We start from the raw sequence: 23332 nt of genomic DNA on the forward strand, positions 1-23332 counted from the left end.
CCCTTCCAGGCCTGATCCGAAACCAGATCCAGACAGCGGACAGCGGCTGTGGCGGTGGTTTGTACTTCACTATTTATGGTTTCATTGAGGGGGCAGCTAGGGCACGAGGACGAGTGGTTAATGATAGTATCGCTAGACACGTACCCATAAAATAATTATTGGGTCGAGATTCAGCTTTGCTTCAAGGTTTGTGCACTGCTGTGGCCGAGTTTTTCGTTTTCCTGGGTCGTGTTTTTTTGTTGTGTCGTAGTCGCTCTTCCCGTATAATAAACGTTGCATATCAGACAGTCAGCACCTCCGGTCAAAACAATAAAATCGGAACGACTAAGGAAACGTGGGGCTATGCTGGATTCTAATCGAAATACACACAGAATGGGAAATGTTCTGCGCGATTAATATACCTAACACTATAAAACTCTGTGTTTCAGTCCTTTTAGTTTTAAAATAGTTTATTTGACACGGCACGATACAATTTAGTTTAACTGAGCCAAGTACATTTTTTTAAATTCTAAATTAGCAGGGAAAAGAGGGAGGCACATTTTTTATATCTCGCAGCCGACTACGAGCTAGTGGGGATTTGAGGTGAGAGGAGGGGAGTTACAATTTTGTTTTTAACTATTTTATATTACAGAATGTACTCATTTGTACGTGGCTAACCAGTGATGTTCTATTTGGGTAGTTTTGTCTGAGGTGTCTGCGTGAACATAAAGATGCCGAGTCTTCGTCTTAGTGTCTCCAGCATGGTGTGTCATTTTCTTTCAGTTTGTGACGGGAATTGTAATCTAACAAATAGATAAAAAAATTCAAATTTTAATGTCAGCATTTTTTATAAACCGGTATAGCTGTGTCATGTACTGGAGATCACCGCTTCCCAGAATGTCTCTAACGGGTACGTTCGGTTGTTTTCCAAGGGCCCGAAGGGATGTGTTTCAGTACTTTTATTAACATTGATTTGTTGTTGTTGATACAATTGTAGAAATAAATTGAAATTGTGAAGTTATATAGAAATACATGTGAGTTCAAAAATTCTACAAATTTCAGGCCCATTCCTAGTCATCTGCCGTAAGAACTAACATCCACAAGAACTAGCCCTCGGCGAAAGAGGCGAATGCTTTCGTCTTTGCAGTCCGATCTGAATGGGCTCTGCCAGTTACGTGCGGTCACCACTTTCGTGCAGCTTGGCCAGTACCCAGTGCCGTACCTATGGTTGCTTCCCTCAGGGGCTCGACCCAAAGTTAGCCGGCCCAAAAACCGGGAATTCGGTATCCCTTGCTTTCGTGCACGTAATAATAATGCTTATAATAGGTTAGCGTATACAGTAATTACACTAAAATTCTCTATAATTTACATTTCAACCGTAAGTGATGGTTATGTATAACAAAACAACAACAAAAAAGAATTTAAAAGAACGTAGCAAGAACTACCGAGAATCTGGTATTCGGCGGCAGGCTGGTTGGATGATCAGAAAGGCGGACGATCTTGGGTAGCACAGAACGTGCACATAGCAGGGGCGGGGGAGTGAAGAAAAAAAAAAAGAGAATACACATAAATACTAAATCGATCTGAACTTTGAATTTCGTTTTCATGCCTTCTCGGCGAACTTGCGGGCCAACAACATTCGCTTGACGGACTGAGAATTCTCGTTAAAGCGATTTGACGCCTTTCTCTTTGGTCCGTGGTTTGAGGTGCTATTTTTTGTTCGTTTTGCTGGCTTCTTATCAAACCGCGCTTATCTCTCCATGGGTTTGTCTTCGCTCCGAAGTTGGTGTTGTTGTTGTAGCAGTGCATAATATCGTGAAAAACACTAGCAGTTTTAAATCTGCTGGTGAGTCGAGACGATTTGAAAGAATGCACCGAATCAACAAGAGGAGATTTTCCATTGGATGTAACCAACCGATGGATGGGTAACTTTTTTGTGCGTTTCAATGATCATCCTTAGAATTAACCACCGACGGCAGACAACATTTCAGTTAACGCTTACTGAAATTATACAGTACGCACAAGTTTTCAATTGCTGACCATGCTTAAAATTCAAATGTAGCAGCATGCATCTGCCTACACCGATTCAGTACTTCAAGTCTTCAAGTAATCTTTTATTGTGCCAATTGCATGCCTGGTCAATGTGATATTACTAGAAGATGCTCAGGAAAAATTTATACTTCAAAGATCCCATCAATCACTGAGACTGAAATTGATCAAGGGTCGAAGGTCGCATTTTTATTGCAAATTATCTCTTGCAGAACTGAATTTTTAGAACGGCTCAACCAACATGATCGAAATTTGTAGGAATTATCTAAATTTTGAGTCTGATAAGGGCATATCAATTTAGGTTTCCTCATACTTTTTGACATCATTATATCAGACTCTAAACATAACCATAATCAAAGCTATAACCCTAACCCTAACCATAACCATAACCATAACCATAACCATAAGCATAAGCATAAGCATAATCATAACCATAATGATACTTTTAACCAGAAACATAATCATAATCCTGAAATATTTAATAAATTAATTATTATATCTATATCGCTTTCAATATTTTAAAAGATTTTGACTTTATTGTCAAAAAATTCCATTCCCACAGACAGGCAGACATTCGAAGTAGCCTTCTGTTGTTACGTAGTATGAAATTGTATATTTTCAATTTTTCACGTTTTTTTGACGTAGGACTACGTCTTTGTTTTCTATACTAGATTACATTTTGTGAAATTGAAAATGAAACTGGCAAATGTTGCGTCAGATGTCAAAACGAAATCCAAAACAAGCTGAATCTGTGAAAACGAGAGCTCGGAAGCTTTATGACAAACTTCTGACCAAAAAAATGGGGTGTGTTATCATGGATGACGAAACCTACATAAAACTGGACTGTAAGACTCTGCCAGGACCGCAATTTTATACATCACCGAAGGGAAAGGATGTCCCTGGACCAGTGAAAGCAATTTACACCGAAAAATTCGGCAAGAAGGTAATGGTTTAGCAGGACAGGCAAGAAGGTAATGGTTTGTGAATGTGGGAAAATATCTCGTCCATTCATTACGAATGACACAATGAATGGTAAAATTTACGTGAAAGAGTGTTTGCAGAAAAGGTTGTTACCCATGGTTAAGCAGCATAACAATCCACCAATCTTTTGGCCCGATCTTGCTTCCTGCCATTACTCTAAGGATGCACTAGGGTGGTATAAAACAAATAATGTCACATGTGTCCCAAAGGAGATGAATCCTCCAAACTGCCCTGAGATTCGCCCTTTTGGGTTTTGACCAAGGCAAAGCTGAGGAAATATGTCAAACCAGCGGACAATGTTGAAAAATTTAAAAAAGATTGGCTTAAAGTGGTAAAAATGGTCGGAGAACACACTGTGCAAAAGCTTATGAGTAGTGTTAAGAGAAAAGTTAGAGAACTCAGGTATCCTACGAAAAATAATCCCAACTTGAATTGAAACTGGAAAGAAAATACTTGTTATCTATATTTCAGAATAAAATGACCCGAAAAATCCTGTATTTTTTGTTTTATTCAAGAAAGAAGATGTATTTATAATTTTCGGAACAGTCTATATTCTCAGGTGTCCTGTTAGATCTCCTTCTTTTAGGTTGCACTGTCGATTTAGCCTTAGAGCACTTTTTCCCGCTTCTAGTTGAACCACCTGATGAAGTGGGAGTAGGTGAAGTATTGTATCTAGGGCTTTCGATGGAGTGCTTCTCATAGCTCCACAAATCGATGCACAGGCCAATCTTTGGATTTTACCTAGTTAGTTTGAGTGGATGTTTCAGTGGTTTTGGGCCACCAAACTAACGAGGCGTAGGTTATTCTGGGTATGATTATTGTTTTATATATCCAGTGTATCATGCTGGGTTTGAGACCTCAGCTTTCTTCAATGGCTCTGCTGCATGCCCATAGGGCGTTTGTGGCCTTGGTAATTGTTTGTTCTACTTGAGTGTTCCAGTTTAGTTTCTGGTCAAGTATGATTCCCAAATATTTGACTTAAGTGGAAAGCATTATATCGATGTCTTTCAATCGCAATTTGAAATACTGTATTTCCGTTTTCGAGTGAAAGGAACAATAGTTGTTTTGGATGGATTTACACTCATCCCTTCTCGTCTACACCATTGAGCTGTGAGATTAAGTGCAGTTTGCATTCTATCAGAAATAACGCAGTCGTGCTTCCTCCTAACTAAAATCACTACGTCGTCTGCAAAACCTATCACTTCGAAGCCGTTTTCCGATAGGCTCCGAAGAAGATCGTCTACGATTAATGACCATAACAGGGTAGATAATATCCCTCCTTGAGGGCATCCTTTCGTAGTTTTTCTTGTTAGAGACGTCCCACCGAGTTGAGCTGTTATTTCGCGAGTTATTAGCATGGCATGAATCCACTTTATTGTGTTTTTGTCTATGCCATGCCTTTCCATTGCCATTTTCATTGAGTTGTGAGACGCATTATCAAATGCTCCTTCAATATCAAGAAAGGCTGCCAGGGAAATTTTCTTGGCATGGATGGATTTTCCGATTTTTCCCACTAACATATGTAGCGCGTCAGTGGTTGATACGTTGTTTTTATAAGCAATTTGAAATTTGCATAATGGATTGGATTTCATATAAATTGTTTGATATGGTAGTCGATAAATTTTTCCATAGTTTTCAAAAAAATGGAAGCTAAACTAATTGGCCTAAACGCTTTCGGAATTGTCCTATCTCGTTTTCCGGCTTTTGGTATAAAAATAACTCTAGTTTGTCTCCAACTAGATGGAATGTAATTTAGTATTAGGTTCACCTTACACATCTTCGTAATAATTGGAATACACAGTTGCTTGCTCTTTTAGAGCATAACTGGCTGTATTCCATCCATTCCCGGAGACTTGTATGGTTGGAAAGAGTCTATTGCCCATTCAACTTTCGATTTACTGAATATAGAACAGGTAAGTTCCCGGGATTCAGTCCAAGTCGCATGTGAGCTTAGCTGCTCTCCAGTTTGATCCTGCACTTTATCATTATCCGAATATGATCCTGAGAAGTGATTTTCCATCATAATTTCCAGTGTTTCCTGAGAATCTGTGGTGTAAGTACCGTCAGTTTTTCTCAGTCTGCCTGAACCGTTGGAATGTTCTTTAGACAGGGCTTTTTGCAACCTGGCTGCAGTGGATGTGTTTTCAATACGTTCACACATTAATTTCCAACTGTTCCTCCTGGATTTTCTTATTTCCTTGTTGTATTTTGTTAGTGATGTTCTATACAGTTCCCAATTACCTGTTAGTTTTGCTTTATTGAATAGTTTCCTAGAGGACTTTCTAAGTCCTTCTAGGATCTTATTCCACCAAGGTGAGTCTTTATTTGACACTCGCGTCTTGGTAGGACAACTTTTGTAGTATGCACTAATTATCTTACTTGTGATTAAATTAGAGCAGGTTATCGATCAACAGTTTACTGTTGTAGAGATCCCAGTTGGTTTTCCTGGGGTCTCATAGGTTTCTTGCAAGATTTCTCCTGCACAGTAATCGAACAGCCTGTGATCTGATAGTGGATTTCATCAGACACATGCCAATTTTTTATATTGTCTGAAAGTTTGTTGCTGGACAAAGTTATATCCACGACTTCCTCACGTATAGCATTTATAAAGGTGGCGTTATTACCTTGGTTGCATATATCTATATTATTTGTAAGTATGTATTCTAAAACAATCCAATATATTCTAAAAGGCACTCATCCCTTTTGTTAATATTTGTACTACCCCAAACTGTGTGATGAGAGTTCGCATCACATCCTATTACGAACTGTTTATTGTTCTGTTTGCAGTAGTTGATAGGTTCCTTCACTTCCGTTGGAGGAGCTTCTTCTTGTTCCCCAGGAAAGTACGCCGAGGCGATGATGAGCTCCGCTCTTCCTCTAGCCGTAGGAACTTCTATTTTTATGGTTGCTAAGTCTCTGCTGATAAATTCTGTAATTGGAGTGACGTTAGTCAAAGCATTTACCAGAATGGCTGCCCTAGGAAGAGGCCGCGCATCGTCAAAGATCAGCTTACCGTTATTACTGGGGATCCCAAGTATTTTATTTTTACTGGCCCATGGCTCTTGTAAAAGGGCCACGTTTATATTTTCTTTGGAGAATCTTTGGCAGAGGATCCCAGTAGCTCCTCTCGCTTGGTGGAGATTCACCTGAATGAATTTAATGCTTGGGGGTGGGGGGGTGGTGTGGGGGGGGGGCTGGGTCTACCCAACTGCGTCGCTGATTTGTCCGCTTCAGGCTCGCCTCTCTTTTCCGGTCTGGGTTTATCTATTTCCCGTCCAGTAATATTGCGAGGCTTCTGTCTCATCGTTTCCTCGCGTTCTGATTCAAGTCTTATATCTCCTCGATTTTGCCTTGATTCCTTTTCAGATGCTGTTTTTACTTCGAGTTCGGGCACTTCCTTTCTAAGCCAATGGTTGACACCATTGGTTGCCCAAACTTAAAGTTCAGCTTTAGTCCCCAATCAGTAAACTTACGCATAGAAGCATCGTCCACTGACAGTACTAGCTGAGCGTGTTCTTTTATTGTATTCCGCTTTAGGATCCTCCAGGCGAAATCGTGAGAATAATTAACAATCAATTTCCGAGAGTGCTGATATTGTTGCGTCAGAGGTCATTGCAATGTGGTATCAGCTCGGTTTCCCCCACCAAACTAAACGAAATGATGTAAGAAAAATTTTGAAGCTAGTGGAAAAGTGCGCACTTATGCGGCTGAATTATAAATTAAAACATGCAAAGGCGATTCGGGAGCAGAGTGCGTTTAAAATACAGTTGAAAACATTCTTCAACAACAACAATATCGCATGCTAGCCTTTCTCGATTAACTAGATTACTTGAGAGGAATCGTTTAACGAGTTCAACGAAAAGCGAGGGTAAGCAGGGATCCTGAGAATAAACCCATGCTCAAGACCTTCGACATAGCCTTGATTCTATCAAGATCCGATCCTATGATCAATCGTTTGTCAGAACTGCCCTTTCTGGATGCGTAGCTAGTTCTCTTCGATTACTGCAAAAACGAAGGAAATCCGTTGAAAACTAACCGAGTGCTAAGCATATGAAATTGGACATGATTTCGGCCCACTATTACGATTTGATATTATCATTTTACACCTCAACATAGCTTTCTTCTGATTTCTGATTTCTGAATTCTGAACGATGAAACTATTAAATACGGTTAGAAAACAAATCAATCTTTCATATGCTATGCAGTTTGTGTAAATTGTGTATGTAGGTGATGATAAATAAGAGTTTGAAGGTCATTTTATCATCGATTTAAAGATAGTAATAATGCATTTTTTATACTTTTTTTGCAGCAGTTTTGGTATTTCCATAAATTAAAAATGTTAACAAAGCAACATATTAATAGATTTTTTTTCTTCATTTCAGATCCATTCAACACTTATCTTAAAGGTGAGTAAACACAATTGCTAAACGCAGATCATCCAACGATGATGCTTGTCCACTCCCACTAACAGCTGCACTTTAGTGATGTTTTGTTGAACCACCCATAGTGATTGCGAGTTTCAAGCAACTGCACATAAACAACTGGACATACACTGATCATTGAAGGTAATGGGTCCTAACTGTCAGTGTTTGGGAAACACGTCTTTGCTGCGGTTTGAACTGGTTTTGCTGGTGCTTTTTTGTTTGCTCATCTGATGTACAATTTATGTTTTTGGTTGAAAATTGATTGTTTTTGTACCTTTTGTACCTCGTAATGACGTCGTACTGAATCATTCTAGTAGATGAATTATAAAATATCAGAAAACGCCTTAACGTTTACACAATTTATAGCTGTCCGTATACAGTCAATTTCGAAGAAAAAAAACGCACGATCAATCGATTTGCTAATTGGAAAGCGTCAAACTGATTTTTGCTGCTAACACTACATGGCCTAATCCGGTCGAGGGTGATGATGATGATGATGAATAGCGCCGACTGCCAACCCATCGTTTCTGGCCTGGCCTTTCCTAGTAGAGCGTGCCAATATGCCGTGTCATCATGGGGGCGATGATGATTTGATGTTTTCTGAAAACTTTTAAACGTTTTGCCTCGTTACCTTCCGGAGCGCCTCCAATAAGCTCGTGACTGCGGCGACGATAGTTGCGATTAGTCATCATCACAGACAACGCACAGCGTTTCAGAGCTGTTTGCAATATGTCCTTATTACTGTAATTATAAGCTAACTGTTCGATGATATTTTATCGCAAATTAACTCTTGAAAATGTGATTATAGAATAACACAAACAATCCTAATTTTGACCAAACGATTCGCAAGCATTATCGCACACCATTGTGCCCCCGATCGAATCATGGAGTGGAGCCGTTTCCTGCACCGCTCTGACCCGATGACAGTGACAATGATCTGCTAGTCGAGAGTTTTTCACGCGTGTCCGGATACAGTTTTGCACAACAAATTCACCGGCCTGGGGCGGGCAACAACGTTCCAAATTGCTAATTCACTGATTATAAGCTCATAATTGTTTCTTTTCCTCGCTCGATCTTTTCTTCCATCCCCTCACCGGACGGTGCAGTACGGGGGCCGGGAGGTAACATAGCGTGATAGCATCTCAATTTTGCCCGTATTCATCCAATTTCATTCCGGGTTTATCTTCCCGATTATTTGCTTTTGCTCCGAATCGGACGGGACCAGTTGCAGAGAGCAAGCAACAAATCGGCGAGGGGAAAAAGCGGAGAGAATGCCAGGGAAGTAACAATTTTATTTCCTAACGATCAACAAAACGATGAGAATTATCGTTATTATTATTTAGGATGATTTATCACTTTTCTGCATGTATGTTCTGCGTGTGTGTGTCTGCGGGGATGTGTGCCAGCGATGATGTCTGGTGGAAGGCCTAACGAGCCATGAGCTGGCCGGTTTTCTGAGCTCTAGCCGGCCACGCCGCTTGAGGAAAGTCATCCACGAGAGCGGGGTGCGAGTGTGAGAAATTTCATTCAACTAGAGCTTAGCACACGGTGAATGATGATATCATCTGTACTAGCTTTCGATTAAATGGATGTAAGTTATAGCGATGTGAATCGCACAGGAAACATGAGATGTTTGGCTGGGGTTCTTAAAAATGGAAGGGGTAGTATGAGCCGTTTTATAACTTTTCGAAATTGCAACTCAAAATTGGTTATTCCTGGTTAAATTGACACTCAATTTGACAATTTGACGTTGAAGTATTTTGAATTTAAACTTATAGATTTTGAACTAGAACAAATATATATTTTGAAGCATAAAAATCAACCAACGTATTAGTAGAATTTATGATTTGTTTTTGCCTTTCTCCTATTTTTTGTTGGGTTTGGCTACCGCGACCACATAGCAGATCAGTTGTAGCACTAGTACTAGATTGTTAAACTTGATTGTTGTTACTAAAAACTGATGTATCTAAGACTTTCGGCATCTGGCCACTTTGAAAAAAAAAAAAAAACGAAATTTCCATGTGTACTGAGCTCAGTGAAGAAGTTCGCTATATCTTCAATAATCATGCAAATAGCAATAAGTCAATCTTATTGAGGAAATAATCTCTACACTAACAAGCACTCCTTTCTGTCTACGAAAATTCGTAGAGAAATAGTGACCTACTCGCATAAGTTGGAGTAGAAGTGACTAATAGTTAAATAGTTGATTTGGGAAAACCAGTATCATGATCACGAAGTAATATCATTGCATTCATAATATAAAGACCATATTCATAAATTTGAAAAATTGGGTAGTGGGGTTAAGATAATGATGAAAAACTCCTTCAAGACAAATTTAACACAAAAAGACAAAATAATAAATAGAGCTCAGAAAACCAATAGACCGACCGACAGTAAGATAGTAGGACTTTTGTAGTCGGGCATGAATATAAACTTTGATTAATAGGGTGGTAAAACTCTTAAACTATTATCATTTCTAAAATCGACTTTGGGACCGTTCAATAATTACGTACTTTTTTAAATTTAGAAAAAAAAAACAAACAATCTTTTCTTTTCCAAAGTGCTGGTGCCAAAAAAACGGATTACCAGCGGAGAAGTGTCAAATTTTTTTTAAATACTTTTAGGCTTTCGGATTATTGAAATAATCCGAGTTTGACGAAAAGAATCAATGATTAATAAACGAAAAAACCCAATAATTTCATATACTCCACTACCAGAAAACTGCACGAAGTTCACAAGTTAAGTTCAGAAGATTTCACAGTTCATGAAATAAATTTTTCAAAATTTCTTAATTGCTGCTAACCAATAAAACTAAAGTTGAGATCAACAATTACATCTACACTAAGGTCGCTTTTGATGCGGGTTTCTTTCACGCGGATTCCGGAATTTACGCGGTTTTTTACGCGGATTCCGGAATTCAACGCTCTAGGACATTATTTGCTAGTACTTGGCGATAATAGGACAAACCTGACAAAAACATGCGTGAAGGCACAGCTTCTTCGCCTTTATGGTATTTCTAGATGAACGACGCAACTTCTGGCATAGGCTTTGTACTATTTCCCCGCTCACGAACAGTCCGGAGCGAAAGTAGAGCGGCTTTGACATCCTCTTTTTGCTGATTATCAGCCACAGCAGCACCTTCATGGGCAACTTGGTGTGTGAAATAAACTTCATCTCGGAGCTCACTTCCTTCGTGGGGGAAGTAAAATACCAAGTGCCCTGCCAGTCGTTGCCATCCAGGGTGAGATAGGTCTCGTCGTTCATAGGGTTTGCAAGATTCCCGGAAAACGGGAATAAAAAATCGCATTTCCCGGGAATTCCCGGGAACCGGGAACAGACAAATTTTTTAGCAAAATGAAATTTTTAATGAAGTTGAATGAAAAGTAAAAAAATGTTTAAATTTCATTCTCAATTCGCATGAAAAATAAATGAAATAAAAAACATATTCAAGTTAACATCAAAAATTCGTGATCGATTTTTGTAGCATATTTTTGCAGAAGAGGAAAATTAAAGGGCTTCATGTCGTCAAACAATCGCTTCAGATCTGCTGACAATTTTCCGTTAAGCTCAAAAATTTGATTTCCTTCTGTAAAACTTTGCTCAAGGCTGCTGAATCACCGCTGATGTTCGATTTCTAGAATACTTTCAAATCACCGATTACAGCTTTTGCTACACCTAATTGAAAACTGGTGTCCAATTCTTTCAGTTTGTTGAAGAGAAAACTAAGTGTTAGGCAGGCATTGGACGCGGAAAAATATTTGCTATATTCGGTACGGACTTTTTTAGCAAAATGTTTTTTACACTACAGTTAATATTTACTGTTTACCTGAGCGGTGGCAAACCTTTTCGCTATTTTTTTTTCTTTTCATTTAAATATATTTGCTATGCTATTGTGTGTTTTTTTGAATAAACTGCCTTTTAAATCTAGTTTTCATTGACAGAACAACATTTCAAACCCTTTGGGAGTTTATATCATTATTGATTAGAACGTAAGATTTCGAGGAAGAATTTTGGTTAATTAACTACGTTATTTCGTTATCTCGCCGTTCGGTGGTTTTCTGAGACCGAGACAAACCGGAAGGAAACGATAGAATACTAAATAATCAGTTACGAGTACGAGTCAAAGTAAGTCAGTCTTAGAGCATTTGAATGCTTACTAATTAACATGCAAAGATGATTTTTACGTTGAAATACTATACTGACTTAAAGTTTCATAAAATTAATTATTTCAGGTCGCACCAGTTCGACGTGTTTAATTTTATTGCAATATTGCATAAGAAACTATAGTGAATCGTACAAAATACTCGGGAATCCCGGGATCCCGGAAATCAAAATTTTTGTTCGCGGGATCCGGGAATCTCGGGAAAAACTATTTCCCGGGAAATCATTCCCGGGATTGCAAACCGCAGTCGTTCATCACCACCGCCACGTCGCGATTTGCCGGGAAATTTGATTTTACCCTCTTATTCAACCGCTGCCGTTGCATCATTGCTTGCAGCTCAGAAACCTGTGGATAGGACTGCCGCTTCTTAATATGTATGTTCGTGTTAGCAAGGTACTTTTTCACTGTTTGGTAGGTTGCACCAACTTCCCGGCGTAGCGCATGCAGCAATGTAGCCACTTCTTCAGCATCCTTTGGAGCTCTAATTGTTATCCAATAGTGCCAAGATATTGTAGATGTCGGAACGGGCGTATCCGGCGTCCACAAAGTGTCGCACGGTGTCCGTTTTCGACACGGCGGGGTACCATTTACTGAACGCGCACACTTCTGAACGGAGTACCCGATCAGAAAGACAAAACAAAAATGTAACAAAATCTGTTAGTTTGTTATGCGAGAAACCTTTCAGGTTAGGTTTTAAATATGATCCCGATAGGTGTTAAAATAACAGAAATTATAACAAAAAATATTCTACTAATGTCAAACCCATACCAAACTTTGTTACTAACGTATCAGCTTTCTATCAAAATTAGATAGCATATAGGGTAGGGAACATATTTTAAGCAGCTTTAGGAAACGCCTGTGTATTGCGACGAAATACTCGAAATGTGTTGGGTGAAATTCAAACAGAAGTATATCAATCCGTTCTCTATCTTTTCCTCTGTCAGAACTTGTTTTCCGATTGTAAAACTAAGTTAGCAAACATTAACAATAATCAATTAAAGTTACCAATCGAGGGACACTATTCCAATCACCCCGAACCTATTTTAAGCAGTTTCCATCCGTTTTGCCGGCCTTTTTTTCAGCACCCGAAGTGGCTCCTGAATGGCTGCAATATAGGTCGATTTGTTTCGAATGCAATTTCTGTGTGATTTCTTTGTGATTAACGGTATTTTTTGTATAAGACAGCTAGACAATCAAAGTTTTCGTTTCCATCATTGAAATTGTCGATATTGATCAAATCCAGGAGTATTAGGCCTGCTTTCTTCGACTGATTAAAATAGGCGCCACTGCTTAAGCCGTTCTCTACCCTAGAACAGTATAATAACAACCGTTGCAATAAACAGCAGGACGAAAAAATTGTTAGATTTTCTTCAGAACAACTTAATTTTAGGATTTGTTTTTATAACTCATTCAGATTCAATTTTGTTATCAAAAGCATATGGGAAAATACAAAATCATATCAATTTATGTTATTTAGATATCATGTTGAAAGAATTTGGGTCAGAATTCGTGAAACGGATCACTAAAAATCGCGATGTCAAATTTTTTCAAATAAGTATTAAAAACTTCAACTCACTCGGGAAGTTGATTTCACTCGGGAAGTTGATTTTCTAATTTTTATTGAATTTGATTGAGTTCACAAGTTGTTATTGTCATTTGAAATTTAGGTCAAAATTGTTTTTAAACAGACATAGCTTTAAAAACATTCCGTTGAATTTGATGAAATTTTCACAGCAGATGCATTCTAAGTTGTATTTTATGAAAATATTTTTTTTTGGAGAAAAAAATATTTTTTCTATAGTAACTATTTAAAACAATATGTTGAAAATCTATGTTCTGGGGCACTGAAAAATCTGAAATAGATCACAAGTATTTTTGACGAAATTTCGAAACTGCCCTGAAAATTTCGCGGTGGTGATATTTTTTGATCAAAAAATATGGGCCTTCAAAGTTGGTGCCAGCGCATTTTCAAGCGAGACGCGAGTGAGCAGTACTACTACTGACAATCCCAGTTTCAGTTATATGCAAAAATTCTGTAAGGTTTGTAAAATTAGTTTAATAGAAATGATTTTTAGTCGCAAAATAGTCAAAATATGCTTAGTCTGTTACCCAACTTAATGATGAAGACAGTATATTTTATGCCCCTTACAACTCGCAAGCCTACCTACACATTTTACTAAGAAAATAATGCAAAATTTAGTTAGGGGACAACCGTACAGAACGCATCAGCGGGTTGAGATCGCCCGTGCTATTACTTTTAGCCATTATGGTGCATTTTTTGGTATGAGAACTGAAGAAAACTTGGTTTGGTCGCTTGAAAAATGCGTTGCGGCACCAACTTTGAAGGCCCATATCTTTTGATCAAAAAATATCACCACCGCGAAATTTTCAGGGCAGTTTCGAAATTTTGTCAAAAATACTTGTGATTTTTCTCAGATTTTTCACTGCCCCAGAACAAAGATTTTCAACATATTGTTTTAAATAGTTACTATTGAAAAAATATTTTTTTCTTCAAAAAAAATATTTTCGTAAACTACAACTCAGGATGCATCTGCTGTGAAAATTTAATTAAATTCGATGCAATATTTTTAGAGCTATGTCTATTTAAAAACAATTTTGACCTAACTCAAATTCAATAAAAATTGGAAAATCAACTTCCCGGGTGAAACTTTTGAAGTTTTGAATACTTATTTGAAAAAATTAGACATCGCGATTTTTAGTGATCCGTTTCACGAATTCTGACCCATTTTGTAATTTTTTAGTTATGCTCTTCTGATCGCGTAGCTTCACTGTTTTCGTCATCACGGTTAGAGTCGACTGATAGAGCTGTCAATTTTCTTTGCAGACTCTTGGGTTACTATGATTGATGCTGCACGGGTAGTTTCTTCAGTGCGTGTGAAGGTCAACCCATAAAAAGTCGGCGAATTTTGTTCATTTTTTAATGCAAATATTAGATTGATTCAAAATTTTTGTACTGCTTGGTCTGTCCCTAATAAATTTGTACAACTTTTGACCAGTTTTTTTCAATGTTTTCCCTTTGCTAGCATTTTGACGTGGGACTACGTCTTTTTTCACTATATTAAGGTACATTCTGTGAAAACTGTATTGATCATGTAACGTTTTTGGTTGGCGGAATGGAAGATTTTAGATGCTAATAGCGCTCAAACAACTGTTCCGATTTCAATAGTTAATATACTGTTAGAAAGCTAAAATATACAAGATTTGTATAATATGATAATTTTAGTTACCATTTTCTTATTACTCCGTGAAAATTGCGGAAAAGTTCGAAGGTCGAATATCCACATACATTTTTCATACGATTGGTATACGCAGACGCAGACTTCAAAAACATAGACGAAATAATTTTATGCATCCAGTCATTGGCTAGCAATGCCAGCCAATCGGCATCGCATTCATCACCCAACGTAAGCGACGAAGAAAGAAAGCAGAGATGCTTAGACGTGATTGGTTCTTCCCCCAATCACCCAAGCTCCCCACACTTAGTGACGCTATAAAAGGACATTCCGTGTTGGGAGAAGATCATTCCCTGGTCGACCGTCAAGGCGAACAGTTCGGCTTCCCTTCGATCTGAGTTGGACCCCACCAGTGGTAATCTAATTCAGATATCGTTGTTGGAATACAGCCCGAAAATGGACGTGAACGGCACTGGGGATTATTGGAAGCCGTTGGAAGGGACCATTGGAAGACTTGGAAGCCGTTTGGGTGCTGCCGATAGTGTAGGTATAGTGTATCGTATATCAAGCGTGTGTGTCTGAGTAGCGTGTAGGTATGAATGTGTGGGTGTGTGAATAGCGTGTTTGTGTATGTGTGAGTGGCGTGTGCGTGTGTGCGTGTGTGTATGTGTGCGTGTGTGTGTGCGTGCGTGTATGCGTGTGTGCGTATGTGTGGGCGTGTGTGCATGTGCGTGTGTGTGTTCGTGTGTGTGTGTGTGTTCGTGTGTGTGTGTGTGTGTTCGTGTGTATGTGTGTTTGTGTGTGTTTGTGCGTGTGTGGTTTATGACAGGTGTATGTGGTTTTTTGTGAAATGTTCATGGATTATTGTGTATGGTATCACATCTTTACACCCACCATAATCCCACGGAAAGCCTACGTTTGTGCACTCAAGCACATACCCTCTAACTTTTTTCTTATTAACACATTTTAGTGTATAATTATCTTTGCTATATAATAATTATAATTGCTGAGACAATACAACAGATACAACTTATGTTCCCTGTTCTGTGATTCTACGAAAACAGTTATGATATGGTTTTATTATTATAAAATCATACCAAATATAAAGCACTAAAGGATCCACTAATATCTTAAGGTAGTTGTCAAAATATGTTCTATATTGTGGAAACATGTCTCAGAAATCGATTACACGTAAAAAGTCAGTAACATGTCAATTTTGCCCTGGATCCGATGCAATATTGAAACAGGTTTATATCGACTTAAGATTAACTTATTTAAACCTGTTTAAAGTAATATCAAGAATGTAAGCGATACTTGAAAATACAATAATAATTTGTTTTCACATAATCCTCCCTCTTTTGCGGCGAGAGTTCGCATTTTTGGCCAGAACCAGGCATGCCAAGAACACAGCCTTTATTCATTGTCTTCTCAGAATACTTTTCTGTTGCTTTTTATTCGTGATATCTACTCGTGCTAGCAGTCGGGTAATTACATTGAGAACGATGTGCCGGATTTATGGTGGGCCCAGGGGGCCCGGGCCCCGGGCCTCCACATTTTTGGGGCCCCCATAAATCAAGAGAAAGATTTTTTCTTTTTAAAAAAATGAGATTCAATCAAAAGTTTGATTTACAGTAAGAAAATTTGACAGAACATTTAAATCTGACACTTTCCTTCAGTTTTATTTTTTCGCGAGCGCCAATATCACAACTACATCCATAAGAGTTCACCTTGGATTCTCTTGGAATGACACACATTAACACACCATTTGAATCGAACCAACGCACATGGGAAGTAAAGCAGAGAAAGAAAATAACCCACAAGTTTTTTAATGCATTGCTTTTGCTAACTTGTCCGAATCAGGGATACCAAATGTGCTTTGCAAAATGCAGATTTTCTGAGTTCGTGTGCAGATTTTATTGACCTGCAGATGTGCGTAATTTTTTCCTAGTTTTTATTATTGTCAGAGTCGTCTTATATTTGCGCAGTTTTTCTCAAATTGTGTGCAAATTTTTGCCTGTGGATCGCAATTTTTTCAAATTGCGGTAGTTTTTTTTAGGTATCAAGAGAAAAAATCGAAGATGAAACTTATTAAAAATACCGCACAGTGCGTACCACTGTGAATAATGAAAGACAGTCAAACTTAGCATTATTAAGTTTCGAGTACGAGTATACTGAAGGAGTTGAATGTTGATTATTTAATCAATAAGTTTTCTGCAAAAAAACTCGTAAAGCATAGTTTACAGTTCCAAGCGAAGTGAATCATTTGACAAGTGAAAAAGCGTAAATTTTCGCTTGCGAAATTTGTCGTGAAAACCCGTTTGTGGAACACGCAGGTATTTCACCAGTCTGCAGTTTACAGTTTAAGTGAAGCGAAACTCTCGAGTTTACCCCCGAGCGAAGTGAAAATTGGCTGCAACTGACAGAATAGAAACGCACGCAAGTTTTCGCTTGCTGCTGCTTTTTTCACTAGCGTTTGCATCCGGGAAAAAAATAAACCTAAGTGAAAAAGATGAGATCCACAACCTTTAATTTCGCTGGATAGAATTTGTTTACAGTTCCAAGCGAAGTGAAATTTTTGCAGGTTGCATTTTTCACGAGCGTGAAAAAATGAACGTTTTGCATGAGATTTTCACCTCGCTTGGAACTCTAAATAGGGCTTAAGAGAAAATTCTAACAAATTTTTGGTAATTTTTCAATAGCAAATAAATGTTTTTACCTCGTACGATAAAAAAAATGGTTTTGTTTTATTTTGGGGCCCCGCACTATAACTGGGCTCCGGGCCCCCACAATCGTAAATCCGGCCCTGGAGAACGTATTGGTAACAGAGCATCACAGAAGGAAACAAAAAATGTACTTCGTGTGTCGATTCACCATTATTTGTTATTTGTCAGCACTACTTGAATCGAACGTTTCAGTAACAGCCCAAATCCACCGGAGTCGTTTTCCTTCTGTTTTTATTATAGCGTAAGAAGTGAAATACAGACTGCTCGACACACTACCGACAAACTTGTTACAAAGCAAAGTAAACTCGGCGATAGCGCGGCTGTGTAATACCAATACTGTCATAGAGGAACGCTCTCGAGTGTCAGAAAAAAACTGTCATCGCTTGGTATATTGTTGTCGCCCGGCCATGGCCAATCGAAACATAAAATTCTCGTTTCAGCTATGAGACAAAATCATCGCGTCTTTGATCAAGTTGATTCATTTACAATGTTTTATGCCTTTACCATTCCATTTGTCATTAATTTTAAAAGCAAAAATCTTCTGATCCGAACTTCATTCTTCTTGTCTAACTCATGATTCAAGCCCTGTGGCATACGGAGCTTCCTCAAATGTTCAGGGATAAAGCAGTAAAAAATTCTAAGGGTTTAGGTTAGGGTGGTCGGTATTACCGACTTTTCGAAAAACCGGTATTACGGTATTCATAAAAATAAAAACCGGTAAAACCGGTATTTTTATTTTTTCGGATTAATACAAACCAGGAGCGACTCGTGGTCTTTGAACCTACTTGTTCAACTACAAAATTCTGAAAATCATAGTTTGGGGAAGTAATGACAATCATGTTCGCGGAATAAACGCACGTCATTCTCTCCGCAATATTCAAAAATAAAACTGAAATAACAATTAAATATATACATAAATTTGGATTTGAGATTTATTTTTCTCCTGGCGCCCCAGGTTAAATCTATGGACGTGTCGCTGTATAGGTATGTTTTTGCATTTATAAGTACCTATGCTTCATTACGATTTTGATTTCTTTTTAAGATTTGGGACACTGCGACCATTGTTTTGATCTCTTGTGGTATACGATCCACATGCACTACTTGATAAATTTAACAGTGTTTGAAAAACTTCAATGAATGGATCCAGTGATATGATTACGAAGAACATAAGTTCTAAACTCATATTAACAAAAACATGCAGATTTTTAATTCAATTTTGTTTAACAATCGCATAACTAGTTTTAAATTATTGAATAACTTTGAAATTCTTAGAGAAACCATATTTGAAACTGTTGAGAAGAGTAAATGAATGAAGAAGAAACTTAAATGACGATCAGACAAGAAATTACATTTTACGAATCCGAACTCCGAAGGAATCTAAGATAGATACTTCTCTATTCGATGCTCTATAGGTATTTCGTCCAAATTCAGTTGAACCTGAGTTTCTCAGCTAGAATTATTACTAATAAAATCCGCTGCGGCTTGGGCGACGAAGCTCCGACCATGCTGCAGCTATTTAAATTTCACTTTTTCAAAATAAGGAGCAGCAAATTTTAGGATGAAATTCTTTGTTGATTGATTATTTCATCCTATAAACACTTTGTATCAGGAGCAATTTGTCCATAACTTGGTGTAACCTGTGGCATACGGAGACGCCAAACAAAAAATAAATTTTTAATCCTAATTTATATTTATTTATTATTTTTTCAGTTTTACTTTTAAATAGCACAAAACGAATAATGACTTGCGTTTTTTCGCGGACATGATTGTGATTACTGCCCCTAACTATGATTTTCAGATTTTGTAGTAGAGCTGGTAGGTTCAAAACCCACGAGTTTTCTCTGTATGTATGAGTGTGTATAGAGATAAGCTGTTATATTAGAAAATAAAAGTTCTGCTTGATTGATATGAAGTTTTTCGACATATTATCAATACACACAAACTCATCGTCTAATTCCATGCAGAACAAATAAGAAGGAAACATAAATATGATGTATAGGTGAGCACAAATTAATTCAAATTTAATGTTACTTCTGTCTAAATGTATTTATTATATACACTGTCATGTGATTTGTAAAGCCTTTTAGCATTCATTAGCTTTACAATGATTTATTTGTGACAATTTTTTTTGAATTTTAAGAATAATACCGAAAATACCGGTTTTTTCGCCTCTTCAATACCGGTATTTCGGTATTGAAAAAAATACCGGTTTTACCGGTTTCACCGGTTTTTGTTTTACCGGTAAACCCCCCTAGTTTAGGTCTAACCCGCTAGATTGTGTCCTTCACTAATATTGCATATCCACCTAATAAATAAAGCACTAAGAATAAATATACCGACTAAAAAAGGAAATATCCGGACTCTGGTAGTCAGATAAAAATTAGCATAGATCAATAGGGCAATAATAACCTAAAATTAGCTCTCCAAGCTGGTCTCGAGGTACGATGCTGGCTTAACAAGCGACTGAGACTGTTAGTGTCAGTAGGATCGTAGCGCTAGCCCCTCAATTGTCCTGTACACTCAACAGTTGGCTGCGAAGTCTGTGTATAATAAACAGAAGGTCGAGTTCCGATACGGAATGTAGCACCAAGGCTTTGCTTTGCTTTTAACCTAAAATTATTATCATTTATCAGCACGATTTTATTCAAGAAAACAGAATCAGGAAGAGAAAATATAATGCATCGACAGTGGTTTGTAAAACGTTACAAATGAACAATTTCGAAATAATCGGACCGCCAAAAATCGTATATTCATATATATATATATATATATATATATATATATATATATATATATATATATATATATATATATATATATATATATATATATATATATATATATATATATATATATATATATATATATATATATATATATATATATATATATATATATATATATATATATATATATATATATATATATATATATATATATATATATATATATATATATATATATATATATATATATATATATATATATATATATATATATATATATATATATATATATATATATTTAAGATTTCATTTGGTGTGTTATTATTCTTATCCTTTTAATTATTATTCATAAGTTTTTATTCGTAGTTCTGTTCTATGGTGTAAGCTGTTTTTTATGTGCTACAATGTTTCCATATACTAATTGTTATTATAATACATGGTAAAAGCAAACCAATTGCTCGGAATGTAATGAAATTATGTTTTCAATGTTTTGAAAAAGCGTAATGAAATAGGAGAGTTGGTTTGCTCTGTCCCTACGGTGCAAGAAGCTGAACTTATATCGACAGTCGTGTACAACCGATGAAGCAGATCTTTATTATGCAAATTTTACCAGTCGGTGTCTTATTACTGACCCGTACGGTTGTGTGCTGACTACGTAGCAATTGTTTTTGCCATTTTGTGTATAGAATTTACCATAATTCATATCCGAAATAAATCATTATAATATCCGTACTCCTACTTCAAGATTGCGTTTGTACCCACACTGTTTTATTTTTTTTTCTGCCAGTTATACAAATTCCTCTGCTTTTTTCTTTTGTGAATGGATGGAAGAACTTCGCAGCAAAACGGGCGATAAACTGTAATCCTAAATCCACAAATACCTCTTTGGTGGGTCAGAATCAAAAACCGGGTACCATGACTAACATATTAGTTATTCTAATCAAACAACAAAGTGTCTTATAATGGCCAAACGAAATTGTTTGAACGGAGTTTTTTTTTAAAGAGAGTCTTACTGATTTTGTAACATTAATTACTTTCGATTTTTGATCGAATTGCGCGTCTCTCCTGTTTGTTACTATTTACTACGTTCATATGAAACATTGCCAAATTTATATGGTTTACTTTTTATGACAAAACCAGAGCAGAGTTACGTAGTAGATTCGATCCTCGAGGGAAGGCACAATCTGGTCAGTTCTAGAACAGCTGAACAAGCCAAAACCAGCTGCTGGGGCGCAGGGTGTAGGTTATGAATCTACCTAGGCAAAAGGCTAATCTATATCTATACAAAGAGTTGAGGACCGCTCTCGGCCTAAAGCTGACGGCTGAAATGCCAGCTATTGCTCGAGTGAAACGACTGCTGCTGGACTGCTGCTATTCGGCCAAACACGGTTGCCTGAATAGAAAAGGATTCGATGACCCAAAAGCGAGAATGAGAGAAGTATGATTTCGGCTGTACACGAAAAGGGAAATTTATATTCACCTGCAGATGATTTATGACCCGGTTATTATTCGAATGAGCGTTTTATTGTTCCCTGCTTCTCCCTGTCGCCCCTGAGGACCGGCCGACCGGCAAAACACACCGCTCGTTTTTGTCCGTTCAAATGATGGGTAAGCGAGGAAGAAACCATACGACCAGTCGTTTGAATAAGTATGAATTCGCGCTTCTTCTTCAATCGTCCTATCTAACGCTGCTTTACGCATTGGCTACTCGAAGAGGTGTTCAAAGTTTAAAGAAATCTATGGTACCATTAATACAGCGAATGCTGTACGACTAGGAGATCTCACTTTGATTACCATAAAGAAGTGAGCATCCCCAGTCTTCAGATCCATCGCACGGTGGCCTATCCGTTAGTCGACCCGTTCTGCTGTCGCAACTTTTTTGCTGCAACACAAATCTTGGGGTCATAAAAATTCGACAAGCCCCACCTGCGATCGGATTGGAAAGTGCGGGGGGGCGCTTCCGTTCATAAGGAAGAAAGGCAGCTCGGTTGTGTGTCTGTGTGCGTGTATCTCATCGCTCGTATCTGAACCCTCTTTGTGCCGAGAAAATCTGCACAACCGAGCTGCGGTCGGTTGTGGCCACTGCGGTCATCGCTTTTGTCGAAATCCCGACGAAATAGACAAAAGATTTACGATCCACGCACGATCATTAAATCATCTTGGGAGAGCTGATGGTCCGTCCCGCCGCGATTGCTGATGACGACGATGGCCACGAGAATGTGGGTCCATATGGTCATCAGTTGCCAGCGCTGTTGGCGACGGTGTTTAGTTGTGCACAGCAATGCGAGTCCCCACCGGGCCGCAAGCAGCGTGTGTGTCCGTAAAGCCAGCAGGGGGAGCAGCGCACAGCAAGAAAGTAAAAAAAACACACAGTTTACGACTAAATTAAATTAGCGTGAGACGCATCACAGGAACGACAACGCGCGGGCAGCGTAGATCATAAACACCTCGAGATCATGTGCTGCTCTTTGATTGTTATTGGTGTGCTGCTATTTTTTTTCGGGACGGCTTTCTACTAAAGTTTGGTGAGATGCGGTCACGTCCAAACAGTGCTTCCCGGGAAAAAAGAAGACAAGTAAACTATCTGCCACTACATTGTAGGTCAGCGTACGATTACAACATCAAGCGGTTCTAACTTTTGGAGGGGGAGGCGAAACAACGCAATTTGTACACCGGTTTTATCTTTTTTTCGATTGGATCTTCATTTTCGATGTCGAAGCGATTCAGTCGAGTGCGTTCGAGGTGAGTTATGGTGCCTGATGGTGTTTTGTGCTTCGGCGCAAGAACGTCACCCTCCAGCTGATGCCGGCCGAGTTTTACACGCCTTTCGGCACGGATTTCCGACTGTGGAGCGCATCATAAATTACCTAAGGTAGAATGTTTCGGAAAGCCGCTTCTGAGTGATCATGCGTGTGGCTTTCGCCCACGTAGTAAGAAATGGTTTTAGATTAAGTGGTGTTTCAATGATCGTCGGTAGACATTGATTTAAGGAAAACATGAAAAAAAATTTTTTTTCCAGAAGTTTTATCGAAAACCAATTGTAAAACTATTCAAAATTTTTCGAAAAATTAAAACAATACTGATGCGGTTTCGC

General features: G+C 38.0%; 1 protein-coding gene across 8 annotated transcripts in view; it reads left to right on the forward strand.

The window, feature by feature from the left end:
• LOC129733257 (LIM domain transcription factor LMO4.1) overlaps positions 1-23332 on the forward strand; it is a 677190-nt gene that overhangs the window by 230297 nt on the left and 423561 nt on the right. For all 8 annotated transcript variants that reach the window (XM_055694975.1, XM_055694980.1, XM_055694971.1 and 5 more), the window contains one exon: positions 7392-7415. The gene's annotated coding sequence lies outside the window, so the exon portion shown is untranslated. The remainder of the gene's footprint in view (positions 1-7391; positions 7416-23332) is intronic.

Source organism: Wyeomyia smithii, chromosome 3 (genome assembly GCF_029784165.1).
Source record: "Wyeomyia smithii strain HCP4-BCI-WySm-NY-G18 chromosome 3, ASM2978416v1, whole genome shotgun sequence".
NCBI classification, from domain to species: Eukaryota; Metazoa; Arthropoda; class Insecta; order Diptera; family Culicidae; genus Wyeomyia; species Wyeomyia smithii.